General features: G+C 42.9%; 3 non-coding genes and 1 pseudogene across 3 annotated transcripts; all 4 read left to right on the top strand.

Moving 5' to 3' along the window:
* The first annotated feature begins 12,876 nt into the window (after positions 1-12,876).
* LOC128000159 (5S ribosomal RNA) lies at positions 12,877-12,995 on the top strand. Its single transcript, XR_008172952.1, has one exon. It is a non-coding gene; the product is annotated as a 5S ribosomal RNA (ribosomal RNA).
* Positions 12,996-13,927: 932 nt separating this feature from the next.
* LOC128003615 (5S ribosomal RNA) lies at positions 13,928-14,045 on the top strand. The gene has a single exon (XR_008176336.1). It is a non-coding gene; the product is annotated as a 5S ribosomal RNA (ribosomal RNA).
* Positions 14,046-14,425: 380 nt separating this feature from the next.
* LOC128005828 (5S ribosomal RNA) lies at positions 14,426-14,543 on the top strand. Its single transcript, XR_008178468.1, has one exon. It is a non-coding gene; the product is annotated as a 5S ribosomal RNA (ribosomal RNA).
* A 517-nt stretch (positions 14,544-15,060) lies between these two features.
* LOC128006672 (uncharacterized) lies at positions 15,061-15,178 on the top strand (annotated as a pseudogene).
* Positions 15,179-20,000: the final 4,822 nt, after the last annotated feature.

The raw sequence follows: 20,000 nt of genomic DNA, 5'->3' as shown, positions 1-20,000 counted from the left end.
TGAATATTAGCAGGTTTGGGCCTGGTTAGTACATGGGTGGGAGACTGCCTGGGAATACCAGGTGCTTTAATCTTTTGGAAAATTTCACGAATTATATAATAATCTTTAATAAAAAAAAAAAAAAAAAGTCAATGCCCGATCTCTGAATCTTAACAGGTTAAGGTCTGGTTAGTACTTTGATGAGAGACTGCCTAGGAATACCAGGTGCTTTAAGCTTTTGGGTTTTCTTTCCTACTTATATAATGTACTGGCGATTAGATTGGCTGGTCTTTAAATAGCCATCTCTTTGCAGCAATCTTCGCTTACGGCCATACCAACCTGTGCAACCCTGTTCATTGTAGTGGTACAATCCAGGAAGTGCAAGTGTGTGTAGAAAGGACGGAAGCTAACTCATGTATTGTTTGTTTGTTTATTATCTTTTATTGTTAGAATTAATTGTAAGAGGAGTTTTTCTTTATCTATTTAATAAGTTTTAAACCACGAACCAGCAGCTTCATGCTGTCTGGGGAGTGGTTTAATTTTTTATTTTTTATTCAGAATGAGTGAAATGGATCAACTGCTTGTTTCACAACTTGCAACAAATTTGAAACAAGCTAATGCAATTGACCAAGGCAAAGGATTAAGACAAGGAGAAGGGATGATGGCGAAAGAAATGAAGAAACAAAGGATCTATTCAAAAGAAGCTACAGCAATAATTGACATCAGTAAAGTGCTTAATGGAGGAGCGGAGGACATGATTAGAGCAATAAAGGAAAAAGTGAGCGTGGAAAAAATTCTTGCGGTAAGACCAAAGACTAATAAACAATATGAAGTGACTTTTGAAACGGAGGAAGTTTGTGATGGACTGTTAAATGGTTTGCAAATTAAAGGACAAATATGTGATGTTAAAAAACTCTAGGACAGAGAATATGTAGTCTCGTTCATGCATCTGCCTGTGTATTTAGATGATGATGACATAACCTCGAAATTGGAAGGATGGGGAGTTACTCCCATAACAGAGATAAGGAGGAGGTTTTACCCAGGAACGGAGATAGAGGATGGGACAAGATTTGTTAAGGTTAAGTTCCCAAAGGAGGTGGCATCATTGCCATATAGTACAAGGTTTGAGACAACTGAAGGCTCACAGTACTTCAGGATAATACACAGTAGGCAGGTCAAAACTTGTAGATTGTGTTTAAGTCCAGAACATATCATCAAAGACTGTCCTGAGTTCAGATGTTTTAAATGCAATGATCAAGGACATTTCTCAAGAGACTGTACAGCAATTGAATGTCCAGACTGTGGCAAACCTCTTAATATATGTGAATGCTGGATGGAAGGTAACGAGAAGCAATCAGAGGAGCAACAAAGTATGGACAGGCAGGTGCAAGATGAGATTGCAGAAACCACAGAGACTTTTGAACCAATGGAAAACAAACAACAAAAGCAAATAGAATATATGGAAAATCAGAAGTTGAAGGACCAAAGTCACCAGGATGGAGATGTAAACAGAATGGAGGACGATACAGAGGAGGGAGAAGATGGAGAAACCGAACAGAATGGTGCAAATGACAAGGAAGTAAATGATGAAAAGGAGAGCGATGAGGTGGAGGAACTGGATATGGAACAACAGGAGGCAAGGAAAGAAATAGAAAAGGTTGGAAAAATGATAAGAAGAAAATCAATGAAGGTAAAGCCAAATCTTAATGTTGCTAGAAAGAAAAAGATGATTGAAATAGATAAAAAGAAGTTGGGATTGATACAAGAACAAGATTGTGAGAGAGACTGAAGATGAATGGTTTTAAATGCTTATTTTTTATTGGTATGGTTTTAAACTTTGTGAGTTTAAATGCAAGAGGTTTAATGAGTGTAAAGAAATTTGAGATGGTAAAAGAACTATGCAAAAAGCAGGATGTGATAATTTTACAAGAAACAAACTGGAAAGACGAAATGATTGAGGATGTGAAAAAGAGATGGAAAGGACAAATGTTTTATAATAATGGTGATGGAAGGATAGGAAGGGGGGTAGCCATTTTAATAAAGGAAAATGTTGAAATTAATTCATATGAAGTCTATAATGACAAAAAAGGCAAATGTGTTGGGATTAATATTAAGAAAGATGATCATGAATTTGTGATAATTAATTTGCATGCACCCACCCAAGAGGGAGAAAAAAAAACATTTTTTTGAGGGATTAAGGATTTTAATAAAGACATATAAAAACGTTATTTTAGTTGGGGATTTTAATACTGTTTTTAGTAAGATGGACATGGCAGATGGGATGGTTTTTAGAACAGATATGGGAAGGAAAGAGTTAAAAGAAATGATGGAGGAAAGAAATTTGATAGATGTTTGGAGGGAAAACCATGAAAGGAAAAGAGAATTTTCCAGAAGACAACTGGTTGGGAATTTTATGTGTCAGACAAGAATCGATTTTATTTTAAGTGAAAGGGATATGGAATTTTTTTGGGGGGACATTTGTTATAAGGATACCAGTTTGAGTGATCACAAAATGCTTTTATGGAATATTTACTTTAGTAAAGAAAAAAAAGGTCCTGGAGTGTGGATACTAAATTCAGAAATTTTGACAAGTGAAAGTTATAGAATAGGAATTGAGGAAATATTAGACAAAGAAAAAGAGGACGGAATGTACTTTGAAGATAAACGATTCCCTATCTGTCGGTCACTACGAGTTATGTCGACCGACAAATGGGGTCTCACTTGGGAGGCCAATCATCTCTGATTTTAAGAGAAAACGCCAATGAAATTGGCAAGTGGATTAACACACCTGAGCCACTCCCCGTGCCAGCGGGTATAAATAGGGCGACAGGTGCATCCACTCATTAGATTTTTGCTTCGGAGCCGAGTAGTCGATGAAGAAGATCACTACAAAGCCATTCATCTTTGTTTTTGGTAGAGCTGTTCCTGGTCGGTGTGACGGCGCGTTACAGTGGTGTCCCTGCGAGCGGCGATTCCCCTGGGCGCTTCGGCTAAAAGAGACAGTTCTCTAAAAGAGCAAATCACGGACGATTCGCGTCTTTTTCAAGATGCCGTTTCGTCCGTGTCCTTCTGGATGCGGTCGTTTCCTGTCTTCGGTTGACGGTCACGAGCGTTGTCTGCAGTGTCTGGGCGTCCAACACGCTGAGGCTGCGCTCGTGGATGATTCATGCGTCTACTGTGGGCGTATGAACATGGCAGCGCTGCGATCGCGTCTCTCACTCCTCAAGGGGAGTGCAGCAGACCCCTCTGTCGCCACCCGTCCCGGTCTCTCTGGCTCGAGCAGAGGGCCGCCGGCTGGCGCTCTGGGAGATCTGAGGATCACAGTGAGAGCTTCTCCGCCGGGCCACGCCCCACGGACCTCTCACTCCTCACGCAGCGACTGTCCCGTGCAGCTGCCGATTGATTCTGCTGGGCCGTCTCACAGCGGTCCCAGCGTGTCTTTCGGTGCGCCGCCCGAGGACCAGATGTCGATTGCTGCATCGGGGGATGGGTTATCGACCTCTGAGGATGAAGGTTCGGCGGGGCTGCCCCCCTCGGGTGTTGTCGCTACTGCCGAATCGGACTTGGAGTTGTCGGCCATGCTTGCCCGGGCAGCCGTGAGTATCGGACTGGAGGTGACTACACCGCCCAGTCCCGAGCCCTCACGGCTGGATGATTGGTTTCTCGGCGCGGGACGCGGCTCACAACCTCGTTCTGCTCCGGTGCCTTTCTTCCCGGAGGTGCATGAAGAGGTGACGAAGTCGTGGACGGCCCCTTTCACGGCCAGAAGCCGCTCTTCTCCCTCTTCCATCCTCACCACCCTCGATGGCGGGGCAGCCAGGGGGTACGTAGAGGTTCCCCAGGTGGAGAGGGCGGTTGCGGTGCACTTGTGCCCACAAAACGCCGCCACTTGGAGGAATCGTCCGCGCCTCCCGTCCAAGGCCTGTAAGCTGACGGCCGCACTCGCTGCCAAGGCTTACAGTGCTGCGGGCCAAGCTGCCTCTGCCCTGCATGCCATGGCTATCCTGCAGGTACACCAAGCCAAGGCACTCAAAACCATGCACGAGGGTGGTACCGACCCGGGGTTGATGCAGGAGCTGCGCACGGCGACCGACTTCGCCTTACGGGCAACGAAGGTCACGGCGCGGTCCCTCGGGAAGGCGATGTCCACGCTGGTGGTCCAGGAGCGGCATCTCTGGCTGAACCTGGCTGAGATGAGGGACATGGACAAAGCGCGCTTTCTCGACGCCCCCATCTCCCAGGCAGGCCTGTTCGGCGACACTGTCGAGGACTTTGCCCAGCAGTTCTCGGCGGTACAGAAGCAGACTGAGGCCATCCAGCACATCCTGCCCCGACGTGTCTCTCCGGCTGCCACCGTTCCGTCGCGGGTAGCGCCTCAGCCTGCTCGTCGCCGTGGGCGCCCCCCTGCGTCCTCTACGCCAGCTCCGCCCCGTGCTGAGAGTTCTTCGAGGCCGGCGCGTCGAGCCCCGCGCAGGAGAGCGGCGCCCCCCGTGTCACTCCCGGCTGCGAAGTCCTCCAGGAAGTCGACCAAGCGGCCCTGACACGGGCAACTCGGAGATGCGGAGAACTGCTCTTCAGGAGATGGCGAAGACAGCGCCACTCCTTCCCCCGGAGGAGGGCCGGGCGGAGAATCTTCAGTTTCTGTTTTGTTCTGTTCCGCCACTGGCCGGACGGCCAGTGGTACCCACATTTTCAATAAAAGAGCAAATTCTCCTTCCTCCGAGTTGCAAGGCTCGTGGCTTGACAATGAGCGACGCACAGCTTCCTCACTCTCACCCACGACGCCCCCTTTCGCCAGCGGCCAAGAGGTCGCGGTTCGGAGACGCAACGCCTCTCCACGCGTCTCTGGCCAGTTCCTCCGGGAACACGAGGAGTGTGGTTGCGATGACCCAGGACGCTGTGCCTTCTGGGCCTTGCGGCACGACTCCCCATCGCTGCACCACTGCGGGTATGTCGACTGTCCCTTTGGTGCCACTTGTACGGTATCTGGGAGCGTGGCTTGCGCTGCCCAACCCGTCACGCTGGCTCATCCGGACGGTTCGACTCGGCTATGCGATTCAATTCGCCCGGCGACCCCCCAAGTTCAATGGCGTGCTCGAGACTTCGGTGGCAGTCCAGGACGCCCCTGTCTTGCGCGAGGAGATTGCTGTCCTCCTGGCGAAGGATGCAATCGAGCCGGTCCCTCCAGCCGAGATGAGGACGGGGTTTTACAGCCCTTACTTCATCGTGCCCAAGAAGAGCGGTGGCCTTCGACCTATCCTGGATCTGCGAGTCTTGAATCGGGCCCTACACAAGCTCCCGTTCAGGATGTTGACGCAGAAACGCATTATCAAATGCGTCCAGCCCCAGGACTGGTTTGCAGCGATCGACCTGAAAGACGCGTACTTTCATGTCTCTATCCTCCCTCGTCACAGACCGTTCCTGCGCTTTGCTTTCGAGGGTCAGGCATGGCAGTACAAGGTCCTCCCCTTCGGGCTCTCCCTGTCCCCCCGTGTCTTCACGAAGGTCGCGGAGGGCGCCCTTGCCCCACTTTGGGAAGTGGGCATCAGGATCCTCAACTATCTCGACGACTGGCTCATTATGGCCCGGTCCCGAGAAGAGTTGTGCGATCACAGGGACTTCGTGCTTCGGCACCTCAGTCAGTTGGGGCTTCAGGTCAACCGAGAGAAGAGCAAGCTCTCCCCTGTGCAGAGAATCTCTTATCTCGGTATGGAGTTAGACTCGGTGAGTATGACGGCACGTCTCACCAGCGAACGTGCCCACTCAGTGCTGAACTGCCTGAGTTCCTTCAGAGGCAGGACAGTGGTACCACTGAAACACTTTCAGAGGCTCCTGGGGCATATGGCATCCGCAGCCGCAGTCACGCCGCTCGGATTGCTTCATATGAGACCACTTCAGCACTGGTTACACTCCCGAGTCCCGAGATGGGCATGGCGCCGCGGTACACATCGTGTCACCATCACACTGATGTGTCGCCGCCTATTCAGTCCTTGGTCGGACCTTGCCTTTCTACGGGCCGGTGTGCCCTTGGAACAAGTGTCCCGGCACGTTGTTGTCACAACAGATGCCTCCAACTCGGGCTGGGGCGCGACATGCAACGGGCAGGCAGCCTCAGGGTCCTGGACAGGACCTCGACTGCTTTGGCACATCAACTGCCTGGAGTTGCTGGCAGTGCATCTAGCTTTGCGACGGTTTCGTCCGCTAGTGCTGGACAAGCACGTGTTGGTCCGCACGGACAACACTGCGGCTGTTTCGTACATCAACCGACAAGGCGGGTTACGATCACGCCGCATGTCTCAACTCGCCCGTCATCTCCTCCTCTGGAGTCAGACGTGGCTCAAGTCGCTGCGCGCTGTCCACATCCCGGGGGAGCTCAATCGTGCAGCCGACGCGCTCTCACGACAGCTCACTTTCCCCGGGGAATGGCGACTCCATCCCCAGACGGTCCAGCTGATTTGGAGTCGATTCGGGGAAGCCCAGGTAGACCTGTTTGCTTCCCACGAGTCCTCCCACTGCCAGCTGTACTATTCCCTGTCCCAGGCCCCCCTGGGCACAGATGCACTGGCACACAGCTGGCCTCGGGCTTTACGCAAGTATGCGTTTCCCCCAGTGAGCCTGCTCGCACAGACACTGTGCAAGGTCAGGGAGGACGAGGAACAGGTCCTGTTGGTTGCGCCTTACTGGCCCACCCGGACCTGGTTTTCGGAACTCATGCTCCTCGTGACAGCCCCTCCCTGGCGCATCCCCCTGAGGAGAGACCTTCTCTCTCAGGGGCTTGGCACCATTTGGCACCCGCGTCCAGATCTCTGGAACCTCCACGTGTGGCTTCTAGACGGGACGCGGCAGACCTAAGTGATCTGCCCCCAGCAGTGGTAGACACTATCACTCAGGCTAGAGCCCCTTCTACGAGGCAGGCCTATGCTCTGAAGTGGAGTCTGTTCACGAATTGGTGTTCTTCTCACCGAGAAGACCCCCGGAGATGCCCGGTCAGAGTCGTGCTTTCTTTCCTGCAAGGTAGGCTGGAGCGTGGGCTGTCACCCTCCACCCTGAAGGTGTATGTGGCTGCCATTGCAGCACATCACGATGCAGTGGACGGCCGGTCCCTGGGGAGGCATGACCTGATCGTTAGGTTCCTGAGGGGTGCCAGAAGGTTACATCCTCCTAGGACACCCCTGATTCCCTCCTGGGACCTCTCTATTGTCCTGGCGGGACTTCAGAGGGGTCCCTTTGAGCCGCTGGATTCGGTTGAGCTGAAGTTCCTGTCTCTCAAGACAGCGCTCCTGATCGCGCTCACTTCCATCAAGAGGGTCGGGGACCTCCAAGCATTTTCGGTAAGTGAAGAGTGCCTTGTGTTCGGGCCGGCCTACTCTCACGTTGTCCTGAGACCCCGGCCTGGATACGTGCCCAAGGTTCCCACCACTCCCTTCCGAGACCAGGTGGTGAACCTGCAAGCGCTGCCCCTGGAGGAGGCAGATCCAGCCTTGTCGTTGCTGTGTCCCGTAAGAGCGCTCCGCATATACGTGGACCGCACCCAGAGCTTCAGAAGCTCTGAGCAGCTCCTGGTCTGCTTTGGAGGTCAGCAGAAGGGGAAGGCTGTCTCTAAGCAGAGGTTGGCCCACTGGATAGTGGACGCCATCGCCTTGGCTTACCATTCCCAAGGCGAGCCGTGCCCCCTGGGGGTGAGGGCCCACTCCACACGGAGTGTGGCCTCCTCCTATGCGTTGGCGCACGGCGCCTCTCTGGCAGACGTTTGTCGAGCTGCGGGCTGGGCGACACCTAACACCTTTGCGAGGTTTTACAACCTCCGTGTAGAGCCAGTTTCCTCCCGTGTGTTGGGTAACAGGTAATTTGCGGGAAGGGCTGGCTGGGTGTCTCGCTTGCTGCGCCATTCCCCCTAACACGGGGATGTGAGCGCCTTCTTCTCCCAGTAGAGTTCCCCGGTTGGCGTACCCTGGTCGAGCATCCTCCAGCACCCTCGGCGTCAGACTTGGCGGAGCAGTCTGTCGCCAGGCCCAGTACTGGCGTTAGCATGCCCGGAGCCGGTCAGCCCCCGTACTGGGCTAGGTGTCCATATGGCTGGGTTCCCTGCGGGTAATCCCATATGTGTATTCTTCCACGGTAAGGTTTCCCTCTTGGCAAACCCGTGTCTTCCCTTGACAGATCGCTCTGTCGGTCTCTTCTGGCAGCCGTCCCATCCCTACTCCAAGGTAGGACCTGCCTCAGAGACCCCTTCCATATGTAGTACTGCCCCCTGGGTCAGTCCATATCAGTATATCCACATGTCACCTCCCTACGGGTAGGATGTGGTCTCCGTAGCGACCCTTCCTAAGGCTCGCTTCCCCATTGTCTTGCCAGCTGAAAGAACAAATAGGGAAGATTTGAAGCAATCTTTCACTGAAGGTTGAAATCCCTTCCATTTACTTTATGTGGGCGGAACAGCAGCATGGCCTTCTCCAGCAGCGATGTACTCACCCTTTGGCCCCTTCGGTACCAAGGTCAGTGAATTTGCGCTGGGGCTTTGGGAAGGTTACGACCTTAAGCGTAGCTTTTGTGGCACGCCAAGGCTTGTCAACAATTGCAGCGCCTCAGGGTTGTGACAAGGTTCAGGTTATGGCGTTTTCCATAGGACCCCATTTGTCGGTCGACATAACTCGTAGTGACCGACAGATAGGGAACGTCTCGGTTACGTACGTAACCCTCGTTCCCTGATGGAGGGAACGGAGACGTTATGTCCCCATGCCACAACCTTGAACCATTCGCTGTTGCCGGGACACGTTCTCGGCTCCTCAGCGTAAAACCTAATGAGTGGATGCACCTGTCGCCCTATTTATACCCGCTGGCACGGGGAGTGGCTCAGGTGTGTTAATCCACTTGCCAATTTCATTGGCGTTTTCTCTTAAAATCAGAGATGATTGGCCTCCCAAGTGAGACCCCATTTGTCGGTCGACATAACGTCTCCGTTCCCTCCATCAGGGAACGAGGGTTACGTACGTAACCGAGACGTTATGGTGGCAAAATGTAAAATATGAAATAAGAAAATATTCTATAAACCATAGCAAATTGGTACAGAAAGTTAAAAAAGCAAAGGAGCTGGAAATAAGGAAAAAACTCAGAAAAGAGACAAATAAAAGTGAAGTAAATATAAAACAGATAATACTTTTGGAGGAAGAGTTACGGAAAATTGAGGAAGAAAAGTGTAAAGGAGCTATTATAAGGAGTAAGGCAAAAAACACAATTGCAGGAGAAAAATGTACAAAATTTTTCTTTAATTTGGAAAAAAGTAGAGGCAAAGCAAAGTTAATAAAAGAATTAAAAAATAAAAAAGGAGAAATAGTCAAAGACATAAGTGGAATTTTAACAGAGGTCAAAGACTATTATGAGGGGCTTTTTGAAACAAAAGGAATTGACGAAAAAGCAAAAAATCAGTTATTAGAGAGTGTTACAGCTAAAGTAAGTAGAGAAGATAAAAAGGAATGTGATAGAGAAATTAGTGAAGAGGAAATTGTACAAGCTATCAATAGTTTAAAAGGAAACAAAAGCCCGGGGACAGATGGGATAGTAAATGAATTTTATAAAGTTTTTAAAGAGAAGATAAGTGGGATTTTAAAGGAAGTATATAAGGAGATTTTTGATAAAAGAGAATTGGATCAGAGGATGAGTATAGGGTTGATGAAATTAATTTATAAAAGGAAAGGAAGTAAAAATAATTTGAGTAATTTTAGACCAATAACAATGTTAAACACAGATTTAAAAATACTATCTAAAATTCTTGCAAATAGAATGAAAAATATTTTACCCAAAATTATAGTGACTAATCAGGCATATGGTGTAAGAGGGAGAGATATTGCTGATATAACGAGTGGTGTAAGAGACATAATAAGCTATTTAAATGAAACACAGAAGGATGGATATGTTGTTAATTTAGATTTTGAAAAGGCTTTTGATAGGGTAGAATATGATTTTTTATTTGCAATTTTAGAACGTTTTGGTTTTGGAAAGAATTTTAAGGAATGGATAACAATTTTATATAATAACATAATGACGAGAGTGACGTGTAATGGTTTCTTAACAGAACCTTTTAGAATAACAAGATCAATAAGGCAAGGATGTCCACTCTCTGCACAGCTATATACTTTGGTAGCAGAGCCTTTAGGTTTAATGATTAAGAAAAATAAAAGCATTCAAGGTATTAAAATAGAAGAAGGTAAAGAAGAGAAAAAGATATTCCAATATGCAGACGACACGACACTGATTTTAAAAGACTTAGAAAGTATGAAGGAAGTCATGAGAAATGTAGAGAGGTATGGTAAAGGTACAGGTGCAAGAGTTAATGGAGAAAAAACTGTGTACAAGAAGTTTGGAAAGGTACCAAATTTAGGAGGAGTTTTTAATTTTGAGGAGGTGAAGGAAACAAAAATTTTGGGTGTGACTTTAGGAAAAGATGAGAAAGGGGCAAGAGAAAGAATGTTTGAAAAGTTGTTGGGGGAAATGGAAATGAGATTAATTTTTTGGAGGGGAAGATTTTTAAGTTTGAAAGGGAAAATTTTAGTGGTTAATGCTTTAATGTTATCCAAAATGTGGTATATTTTAATGGTGAGCGCAATGCCAAGATGGGTGGAAGTAAGAATAAAAAGATGTGTTTTAGATTTTATTTGGGAGAAGAAACCCCCAAGAGTTGCTTATAACACTCTGATAGGACAGGCTGATAAAGGAGGAATGGGATTATCTGATGTAGAATTAAAAAAGAAAAGTATGAGAATTAAAGTTGTGAAAAAGTATATAGATGATCAAGAAAAAGGAGAATGGAAAGATACAATGAAATACTATTTGGACAAATGTGGTAATGTTAAACTAGGGGACAGTGTTTTATGGATGAAAATGAAAGCATGGATGTTTGAAAGAATACCAGATTTTTATAAAGAAGTTTTAAAAGCTTGGGGTTTTTTTCTCTCAAAGGTTGATTTTATACCTGGAGGAAGGAAATAGATTTTAAACCAACCATTGTTTTTTAATAAGCATATTGTGAAAAGTGGGAAAGAAATATTTTTTTTTTTAAAAATGGTGGGAGGTTGGGTTTGCAAGACTAAGGGATATTATGTATGAGATAAGAGAGGGTTTTTTTACCAGTGCAAGTAATTACTGATGAGTTGGATGAAGCCAAAGAAGAGTATGACATAAACAATGTAAAGAAACTATATAAAGAAATTAAAAGTGCAATAACAAAAGCGTGGATAAATGAAATACAGAAGGAAGAAAAAGAGGAAGGAAAGACTGAAGTGTATTTTGTTAATCAAAATAAAAGAATAGGGTTTAGTTTAGGGAATGTGAAAATGTTTTATCAGGTTTTAAGGGAAGAGATTTTTAAAAAACCAAATTCAAATGATATGTGGTTAAGAAACTTCAATGGCTTGAAAGAGGAAGAAATATGGAAAAATATGAGGGGAGTACTGGTGAGCACAAATTTGGAGTGTCTTGATTATTTTATAAGGCATAATGTAATATGGTCGGAAATGAGGTTGTGCATTATAAAAAAAAAGAACAAAGTGCATTAAGTAAGGTTGGTAAAAAACAAGATGAGGGTTTGTTGCATTTGTTTTTACTGTGTGAGGAATTAGGATCTTTTTTTAAGGTTTTAAAAGAAATAGTGAATGACCTAGGGGAAAGAAAAGAAGATCAAGATTGGCAAAAAACATTTACGTTTGGAAAGGAGGAAAAGTGTAAGAATAAAATCATGATCAATTTGTTAATTATTTTGGCAAAAAATGCTATATGGAAAAGAAGAAATATAGTTAAGAACAGGTCTGTTCGTATTGTGTGGACATTGTATAAGCATATGGTGGAAGATTATATGTTTACATTGTGTAAATATTGGAGACTGGAGGGAAAAGCAGAGATGTTTATAAAAATGTTTTCTTCTCAGGTACAGAACATTCTTTTGAAACATGACATAAATGTATCTGTTTGAAAAAAAGTGTAAAATAGCAAATGCCACAAATGGGATAATGTAGAAGAAAAATATTTATAAGTATGAATGTATTTTTTATTTTTGTTTTTTTGTTTTGTTGTTGTTTTTAATTGGAATGTGAAACTCTGTATTTAGGAGAAACATAATGTATTATTTTCTGAACTTAATAAAAAAAAAAAAAAAAAAAAAAAAAAAAAGCTATGCCCGATCTCGTCTGATCTCGGAAGCTAAGCAGGTTTGGGCCTGGTTAGTACTTGGATGGGAGACCGCCTGGGAATACCAGGTGCTGTAAGCTTTTTGGACATTTTTCACTTAGTATATAATAATTTTGCCAAAAAATATAGTCAATGCTCGGTCTCTGAATATTAGCAGGTTTGGGCCTGGTTAGTACATGGATGGGAGACTGCCTGGGAATACCAGGTGCTGTAAGCTTTTTGGACATTTTTCACTTAGTATATAATAATTTTGCCAAAAAATAGAGTCAATGCCCGATCTCTGAATATTAGCAGGTTTGGGCCTGGTAGTACATGGATGGGAGACTGCCTGGGAATACCAGGTGCTTTAATCTTTTTGGAAAATTTCACGAATTATATAATAATCTTTCGTTAAAAAAAAAAAAAGAGTCAATGCCCGATCTCTGAATCTTAGCAGGTTTAGGTCTGGTTAGTACTTGGATGGGAGACCGCCTGGGAATACCAGGTGCTGTAAGCTTTTTGGACATTTTTCACTTAGTATATAATAATTTTGCCAAATAATAGAGTCAATGCCCGATCTCTGAATCTTAGCAGGTTTAGGTCTGGTTAGTACTTTAATGAGAGACTGCCTAGGAATACCATTTGCTTTAAGCTTTTGGGTTTTCTTTACTACTTATATAATGTACTGGCGATTAGATTGGCTGCTCTTTAAATAGCCCTCTCTTTGCAGCAGTCTTCGCTTACGGCCATACTAACCTGGCTATGCCCGATCTCGTGTGATCTCGGAAGCTAAGCAGGTTTGGGCCTGGTTAGTACTTGGATGGGAGACCGCCTGGGAATACCAGGTGCTGTAAGCTTTTTGGACATTTTTCACTAAGTATATAATAATTTTGCCAAAAAATAGAGTCAATGCCCGATCTCTGAATATTAGCAGGTTTGGGCCTGGTTAGTACATGGATGGGAGACTGCCTGGGAATACCAGGTGCTTTAATCTTTTGGAAAATTTCACGAATTATATAATAATCTTTCATTAAAAAAAAAAAAAAGAGTCAATGCCCGATCTCTGAATCTTAGCAGGTTTAGGTCTGGTTAGTACTTGGATGGGAGACCGCCTGGGAATACCAGGTGCTGTAAGCTTTTTGGACATTTTTCACTTAGTATATAAAAATTTTGCCAAATAACAGAGTCAATGCCCGATCTCTGAATCTTAGCAGGTTTAGGTCTGGTTAGTACTTGGATGGGAGACCGCCTGGGAATACCAGGTGCTGTAAGCTTTTTGGACATTTTTCACTTAGTATATAATAATCTTGCATAAAAAAAAAGAGTCAATGCCCGATCTCTGAATCTTAGCAGGTTTAGGTCTGGTTAGTACTTGGAGGGGAGACCGCCTGGGAATACCAGGTGCTGTAAGCTTTTTGGAAATTTTTCACTTAGTATATAATAATTTTGCCAAAAAATATAGTCAATGCCCGATCTCTGAATATTAGCAGGTTTGGGCCTGGTTAGTACATGGATGGGAGACTGCCTAGGAATACCAGGTGCTTTAATCTTTTGGAAAATTTCACGAATTATATAATAATCTTTCATTAAAAAAAAAAAAAAAAAAAAAAGAAAGAGTCAATGCCCAATCTCTGAATCTTAGCAGGTTTAGGTCTGGTTAGTACTTTGATGAGAGACTGCCTAGGAATACCAGGTGCTTTAAGCTTTTGGGTTTTCTTTCCTACTTATATAATGTACTGGCGATTAGATTGGCTGCTCTTTAAATAGCCCACTCTTTGCAGCAGTTTTCGCTTACGGCCATACCAACCTGGCTATGCCCGATCTCGTCTGATCTCGGAAGCTAAGCAGGTTTGGCCTGGTTAGTACTTGGATGGGAGACCGCCTGGGAAAACCAGGTGCTGTAAGCTTTTTGGACATTTTTCACTTAGTATATAATAATTTTGCCAAAAAATAGAGTCAATGCCCGATCTCTGAATATTAGCAGGTTTGGGCCTGGTTAGTACATGGATTGGAGACTGCCTGGGAATACCAGGTGCTTTAATCTTTTTGGAAAATTTCACAAATTATATAATAATCTTTCATTAAAAAAAAAAATAAAAATAAAAAAAGAAAGAGTCAATGCCCAATCTCTGAATCTTAGCAGGTTTAGGTCTGGTTAGTACTTTGATGAGAGACTGCCTAGGAATACCAGGTGCTTTAAGCTTTTGGGTTTTCTTTCCTACTTATATAATGTACTGGCGATTAGATTGGCTGCTCTTTAAATAGCCCACTCTTTGCAGCAGTTTTCGCTTACGGCCATACCAACCTGGCTATGCCCGATCTCGTCTGATCTCCGAAGCTAAGCAGGTTTGGCCTGGTTAGTACTTGGATGGGAGACCGCCTGGGAATACCAGGTGCTGTAAGCTTTTTGGACATTTTTCACTTAGTATATAATAATTTTGCCAAAAAATAGAGTCAATGCCCGATCTCTGAATATTAGCAGGTTTGGGACTGGTTAGTACATGGATGGGAGACTGCCTGGGAATACCAGGTGCTTTAATCTTTTTGGAAAATTTCACAAATTATATAATAATCTTTCATTAAAAAAAAAAAAAAAAAAGAGTCAATGCCCGATCTCTGAATATTAGCAGGTTTGGGCCTGGTTAGTACATCGGTGGGAGACTGCCTGGGAATACCAGGTGCTTTAATCTTTTGGAAAAATTCACGAATTATATAATAATCTTTCATTAAAAAAAAAAAAAAAAAAAGAGTCAATGCCCGATCTCTGAATCTTAGCAGGTTTAGGTCTGGTTAGTACTTTGATGAGAGACTGCCTAGGAATACCAGGTGCTTTAAGCTTTTGGGTTTTCTTTCCTACTTATATAATGTACTGGCGATTAGATTGGCTGGTCTTTAAATAGCCCTCTCTTTGCAGCAGTCTTCGCTTACGGCTATACCAACATGGCTATGCCCGATCTCGTCTGATCTCGTAAGCTAAGCAGGTTTGGCCTGGTTAGTACTTGGATGGGAGACCGCCTGGGAATACCAGGTGCTGTAAGCTTTTTGGACATTTTTCACTTAGTATATAATAATTTTGCCAAAAAATAGAGTCAATGCCCAATCTATGAATATTAGCAGGTTTGGGCCTGGTTAGTACATGGATGGGAGACTGCCTGGGAATACCAGGTGATTTAATCTTTTTGGAAAATTTCACGAATTATAATAATAATCTTGCATAAAAAAAGAGTCAATGCCCGATCTCTGAATCTTAGCAGGTTTAGGTCTGGTTAGTACTTGGATGGGAGACCGCCTGGGAATACCAGGTGCTGTAAGCTTTTTGGACATTTTTCACTTAGTATATAATAATTTTGCCAAATAATAGAGTCAATGCCCGATCTCCGAATCTTAGCAGGTTTAGGTCTGGTTAGTACTTTGATGAGAGACTGCCTAGGAATACCAGGTGCTTTAAGCTTTTGGGTTTTCTTTCCTACTTATATAATGTACTGGCGATTAGATTGGCTGCTCTTTAAATAGCCCTCTCTTTGCAGCAGTCTTCGCTTACGGCCATACCAACCTGAGGGCGCTAGAGAGCTAGTGTGAAACAGGAAGTGAGGTGGCAATATAAGGGTGAAGAAGGTTCACCCAAAATTGTTTGGTGTGTGTTTGTTTTTTGGTTATTTGAGTCTTAATAATTGTTTTTTGTTTAAATTTTTGGGTTATTTTTATTACTTGGATCATTTTATTTTTCCTTTTTTTTGTTTGTTTTTTGTTTTCCTTATTTTTGAAAAATGGACGGAACTACGGCAACAGACACGGACTTGGCACGAGGAACACGGCGGCAAATGGCAAACGGACTGGAAAAAACTCAACAAGAAAAGGATGGGCCTGAAAGGAGATAGAAAAGAACCTACACCAAAGAAGCTACAGTAGTAGTGGATTTGACTGAAGTGCATGAAGGAAAGCTGAAGACATAATACAAGCGCTGAAAGATAAGTTGCATGTGACAAAAATATTGGCTGTAAGACCCAAAATGTTGAAGGAGTACGAAATTACGTTTGAAAAGGAAGAAGATATTGAAAATCTGAACGAAGGATTGATGATTAAAGGAAAACTACGTTAAATTAAAAAATTGAATAACAGAGAATTTGTTGTCTCGTTCATGCATTTGCCCGCTTACCTGGATGATGCAGAGATTCTACAGAAGCTGGAGGGATGGGGGGTTACTCCGGTCTCTCAGATAAGAAGAAGATTTTATACCGGCACCAACATAGAAGATGGAACAAGGTTCCTTAAGGTACAGTTCCCAAAAGAAGTGGCCTCCTTGCCCTACAGTACTCGAATTGAAATGGAGGATGGTCCTCAATACTGTAGAGTGATACATAGCAAGCAGGTGAAAACCTGCAGGTTGTGTATGAGCCCTGATCATGTGATGAAGGACTGCCCAGACTTTAAATGTAATAAAAGCTCGGAAACAGGCCACTTCGCGAGGGACTGTAAGGTGGTGAGGTGTCCAGAATGCAATTGTGTACTGGACAAATGCGAGTGCTGGTATGGAGACCAGCACAATGAAGAAGAGAGGGGGAGTGGGCAGATGCATGAGACAGACAATGAAGAGGAGCAAAGGGAAGACACCGGAGCAAGGCAAAGAGAGGACAATGTAAGCAAGGACAATGACAATGAGATTGAAAAGACTGGTTTAACACAGGACATTGTGGAAATGGAGGTACAGATGGAGTTTAATGCGGTTGGACAAGTAGAAACAGAGGAACCAGAAGAGACTGAATGGATAGGTGAGACGGAAAGAAAAGACAAAGACAGTGAAAACCTGGGCGGAGACAGCACTGCAGGAACATCCAATAAAAGAAGAAGAAAAGTTAAGGTAATACCCAATTTGGAGAAAGCTAAAAATAAAATGTGTAAGCAAAGTAATGAGGAGAAACAAGACTGTGGAAGAAGTGCAAAAGAGGGGGAGGAAATAGGATAACAAAATTATGATGCTAAAGTTTGTACTTTTATCTTTTTTAATTGTGTTGAAAATTGTTACTTTTAATGCAAGAGGGTTAATGAATGGTGTGGAATTTGAAAAAGTCAAGGAACTGTGCAGGGATGAAGATGTGATTTTATTGCAAGAAACGAATTGGAAAGAGAGTGTAATGGAGGATTTTAAAAAAAGATGGGAAGGGGAATTATTTTTTAATAATGCGGAGGGAAAAATAGGAGGAGGAGTTGCGATGTTAATAAGAAAAGATAGAGATATCAGGTCAAAGCAAATGTATAATGACACACAAGGAAAATGCATGGCTTTAGAAATTAAGATGGATGAAGATGATTTTATTTTAGTAAACGTACATGCTCCAAATGAAGAAATAGAAAAGAAAAAATATTTTAATATAATAGTTGAGTTAATGGAAAAATGGAAGAGGGTAATAATTGCGGGGGATTTTAACACTGTTTTTAGTAAAATGGATATGGCTAACGGAATGGTTTTTAAATCGGATGGGGGAAGAAAGGAGTTAATGTCATTGATGGGAGAGTATAACATGATTGATGTGTGGAGAGAAAGAAATGGGAAAAAGAGGGAATTTACAAGAAGACAGCTGGTAGGGAATTTTATGTGTCAAACTAGGATAGACTACTTTTTATGTACTAGGAATTTGGAATGTTTTATTGATGGAGTGTTTTATAAAGAAACGACCTTAAGTGATCACAAAATGGTGCAAATGAGAATGGATTTTAAAAAGGATATGAGGGGATTTTAAACACTGAAGTTTTAAAGGAAGAAAGTTTTAAAAAAGAGATAGAAAATAAATTTGATGAGGGGAAAAAAGACTTGATGTGCATAGAAGATGAAAGGCAATGGTGGGAAAACATGAAATATGACATAAATAAATATGTTATGAATTACTGTAAATTGTTACAAAAGGTAAAAAGAACAAAGGAACAAGAAATAAGAAAGACGTTAAGAGAGGAGTTGAATAAAAATGAAGTTAACGTGCCAAGAGTAATTGAAGTGGAGGAAAAGTTGAGGAAAATAGAAGAAGGGAAACATAAAGGGGCGACGTTAAGAAGTAAAGCTAAGTATACACTAGAAGGGGAGAAATGTAGTAGATCCTTTTTTAACCTTTAGAAAAGCAGGGTGAACGCGGGAATAATTAAAGAACTTAGGAATAAGGAAGGACAAGCTGTTTTAAGCACAGAAGGGAATTTTAAAGGAAATAAGCACATATTATGAAGAACTTTTTAGATCAGAGGAAGGGAATGAGGAAAAAAGGAACATTTTGTTACAACAGATAACACAAAAAGTCGGTGAGGGGGATAAGAAGGAATGTGATAAGGGAATAACAACTGAGGAAATTATACAAGCAATAAATCAGATAAGTGTGAAGAAAAGCCCAGGAATAGATGGTATTGGAAGTGAGTTTTATAAGGTTTTTAAAGAAAAAGTAAGCCCGATTTTAAAAGAAGTCTATGAAGAGGTTTTTAAAAAAGAAAGGGTACACCAAAGAATGGGCTTAGGCTTAATGAAAATAATCTACAAGAGAAAAGGAGACAAAGCAGAACTGAGAAATTTTTATTTTTTTAAATTTTAAATTTTTTTAAAATTTTCCAGTATGCTGATGATACCACAATTGTTGTTGAAAATATAGAAAGTGTTAAAGAAGTAATGGAAAAAATTAAATGTTATTGTGAGGGATCAGGTGCAAAAATAAATGAGGAAAAATCAGTATATATGAAGTTCGGAAGGTCAGAGGTTTTAACGGGGGTTGTTAAATTCCTAGAGGTACAAGAAATGAGGATTTTAGGAGTAGGCTTAGCAAAGAATGAGAAGGAAACTGTTGATAATATGTGGGATGAGACATTGGGAGGGATGGATAGGAGACTGATTTTTTGGAGAAACAGGTTTTTAAGTTTGGAAGGAAAAATTTTAATTGTAAACATGTTAATGTTATCAAAAATGTGGAACAAATAACATGTGATGCCATTGCCAAACTGGGTTTTTAGGAGAATAAAAAAGAGTATTTTAGAATTTTTATGGGAAAAAAAGCCTCCAAGGATAGCGTACAATACGCTGATAGGAAAACCAGAAGAGGGAGGGATGGGTTTAGTCGATGTGGAACAGAAGATGAAAAGCATGAGGATTAAAGTGGTTAAGAAATATTTGGATGATAAGAAGAGAGATGAATGGAAGAAATTGATGGGTTTTTATTTAAATAAATGTGGGAATTTTATCCTTGGGGAAAACATTTTATGGATGAAGTTGAAAAGTTGGATGATGGAGGGGATACCACAGTTTTATAAAAAGGTTTTAAATGCTTGGAGGCTTTTTTTTAACAGAGGTCGATTTTAATCCGGAGGGGAGGGAAGTGATTTTAAATCAGCCTCTGTTTTTAAATGACAAAATAAAGATACACGAGCGAGATATCTATTTTAAGAAGTGGCTACAAGTGGGGATTGTAAACGTGAGAGATGTTTTATGGGAGATGAAAGAGGGATTTTTACCACTCCAAGTGATTAAAGATGCAATGGAGGAGGAGAAAGAGGATTTTAATGTCATGGTTTTAAAAAAAACAGTATGAAGATGTCAAGAAAGCAATCCCAAGGCAATGGCTAGATCAGATTAAAAAGAAGGGAGAAGGAGAAAATAAAATGATGGTGTTTTTAAAATGTAAAGAAAAGAGGGTGGATTTTAATTTGTGTACTGTGAAAATGTTCTATGAGTTTTTTATAAATGGAGTTTTTGAAAAACCTGTTGCCAACCAGATTTGGTTAAGGCATTTTAATGAAATCGAAGAAAAAGACATTTGGAAGAATAGAACATGGAAATGGTTGGATGTAGATTTAGAATGTTTAGACTATTTTATTAGACAAAATGTGATCTATAC

The sequence above is a fragment of the Carassius gibelio genome, chromosome B22 (assembly GCF_023724105.1).
Source record: "Carassius gibelio isolate Cgi1373 ecotype wild population from Czech Republic chromosome B22, carGib1.2-hapl.c, whole genome shotgun sequence".
Taxonomy (NCBI): domain Eukaryota; kingdom Metazoa; phylum Chordata; class Actinopteri; order Cypriniformes; family Cyprinidae; genus Carassius; species Carassius gibelio.
Note: the sequence above shows the minus strand (reverse complement) of the source record. Positions and strands in the feature narration are given on the sequence as shown.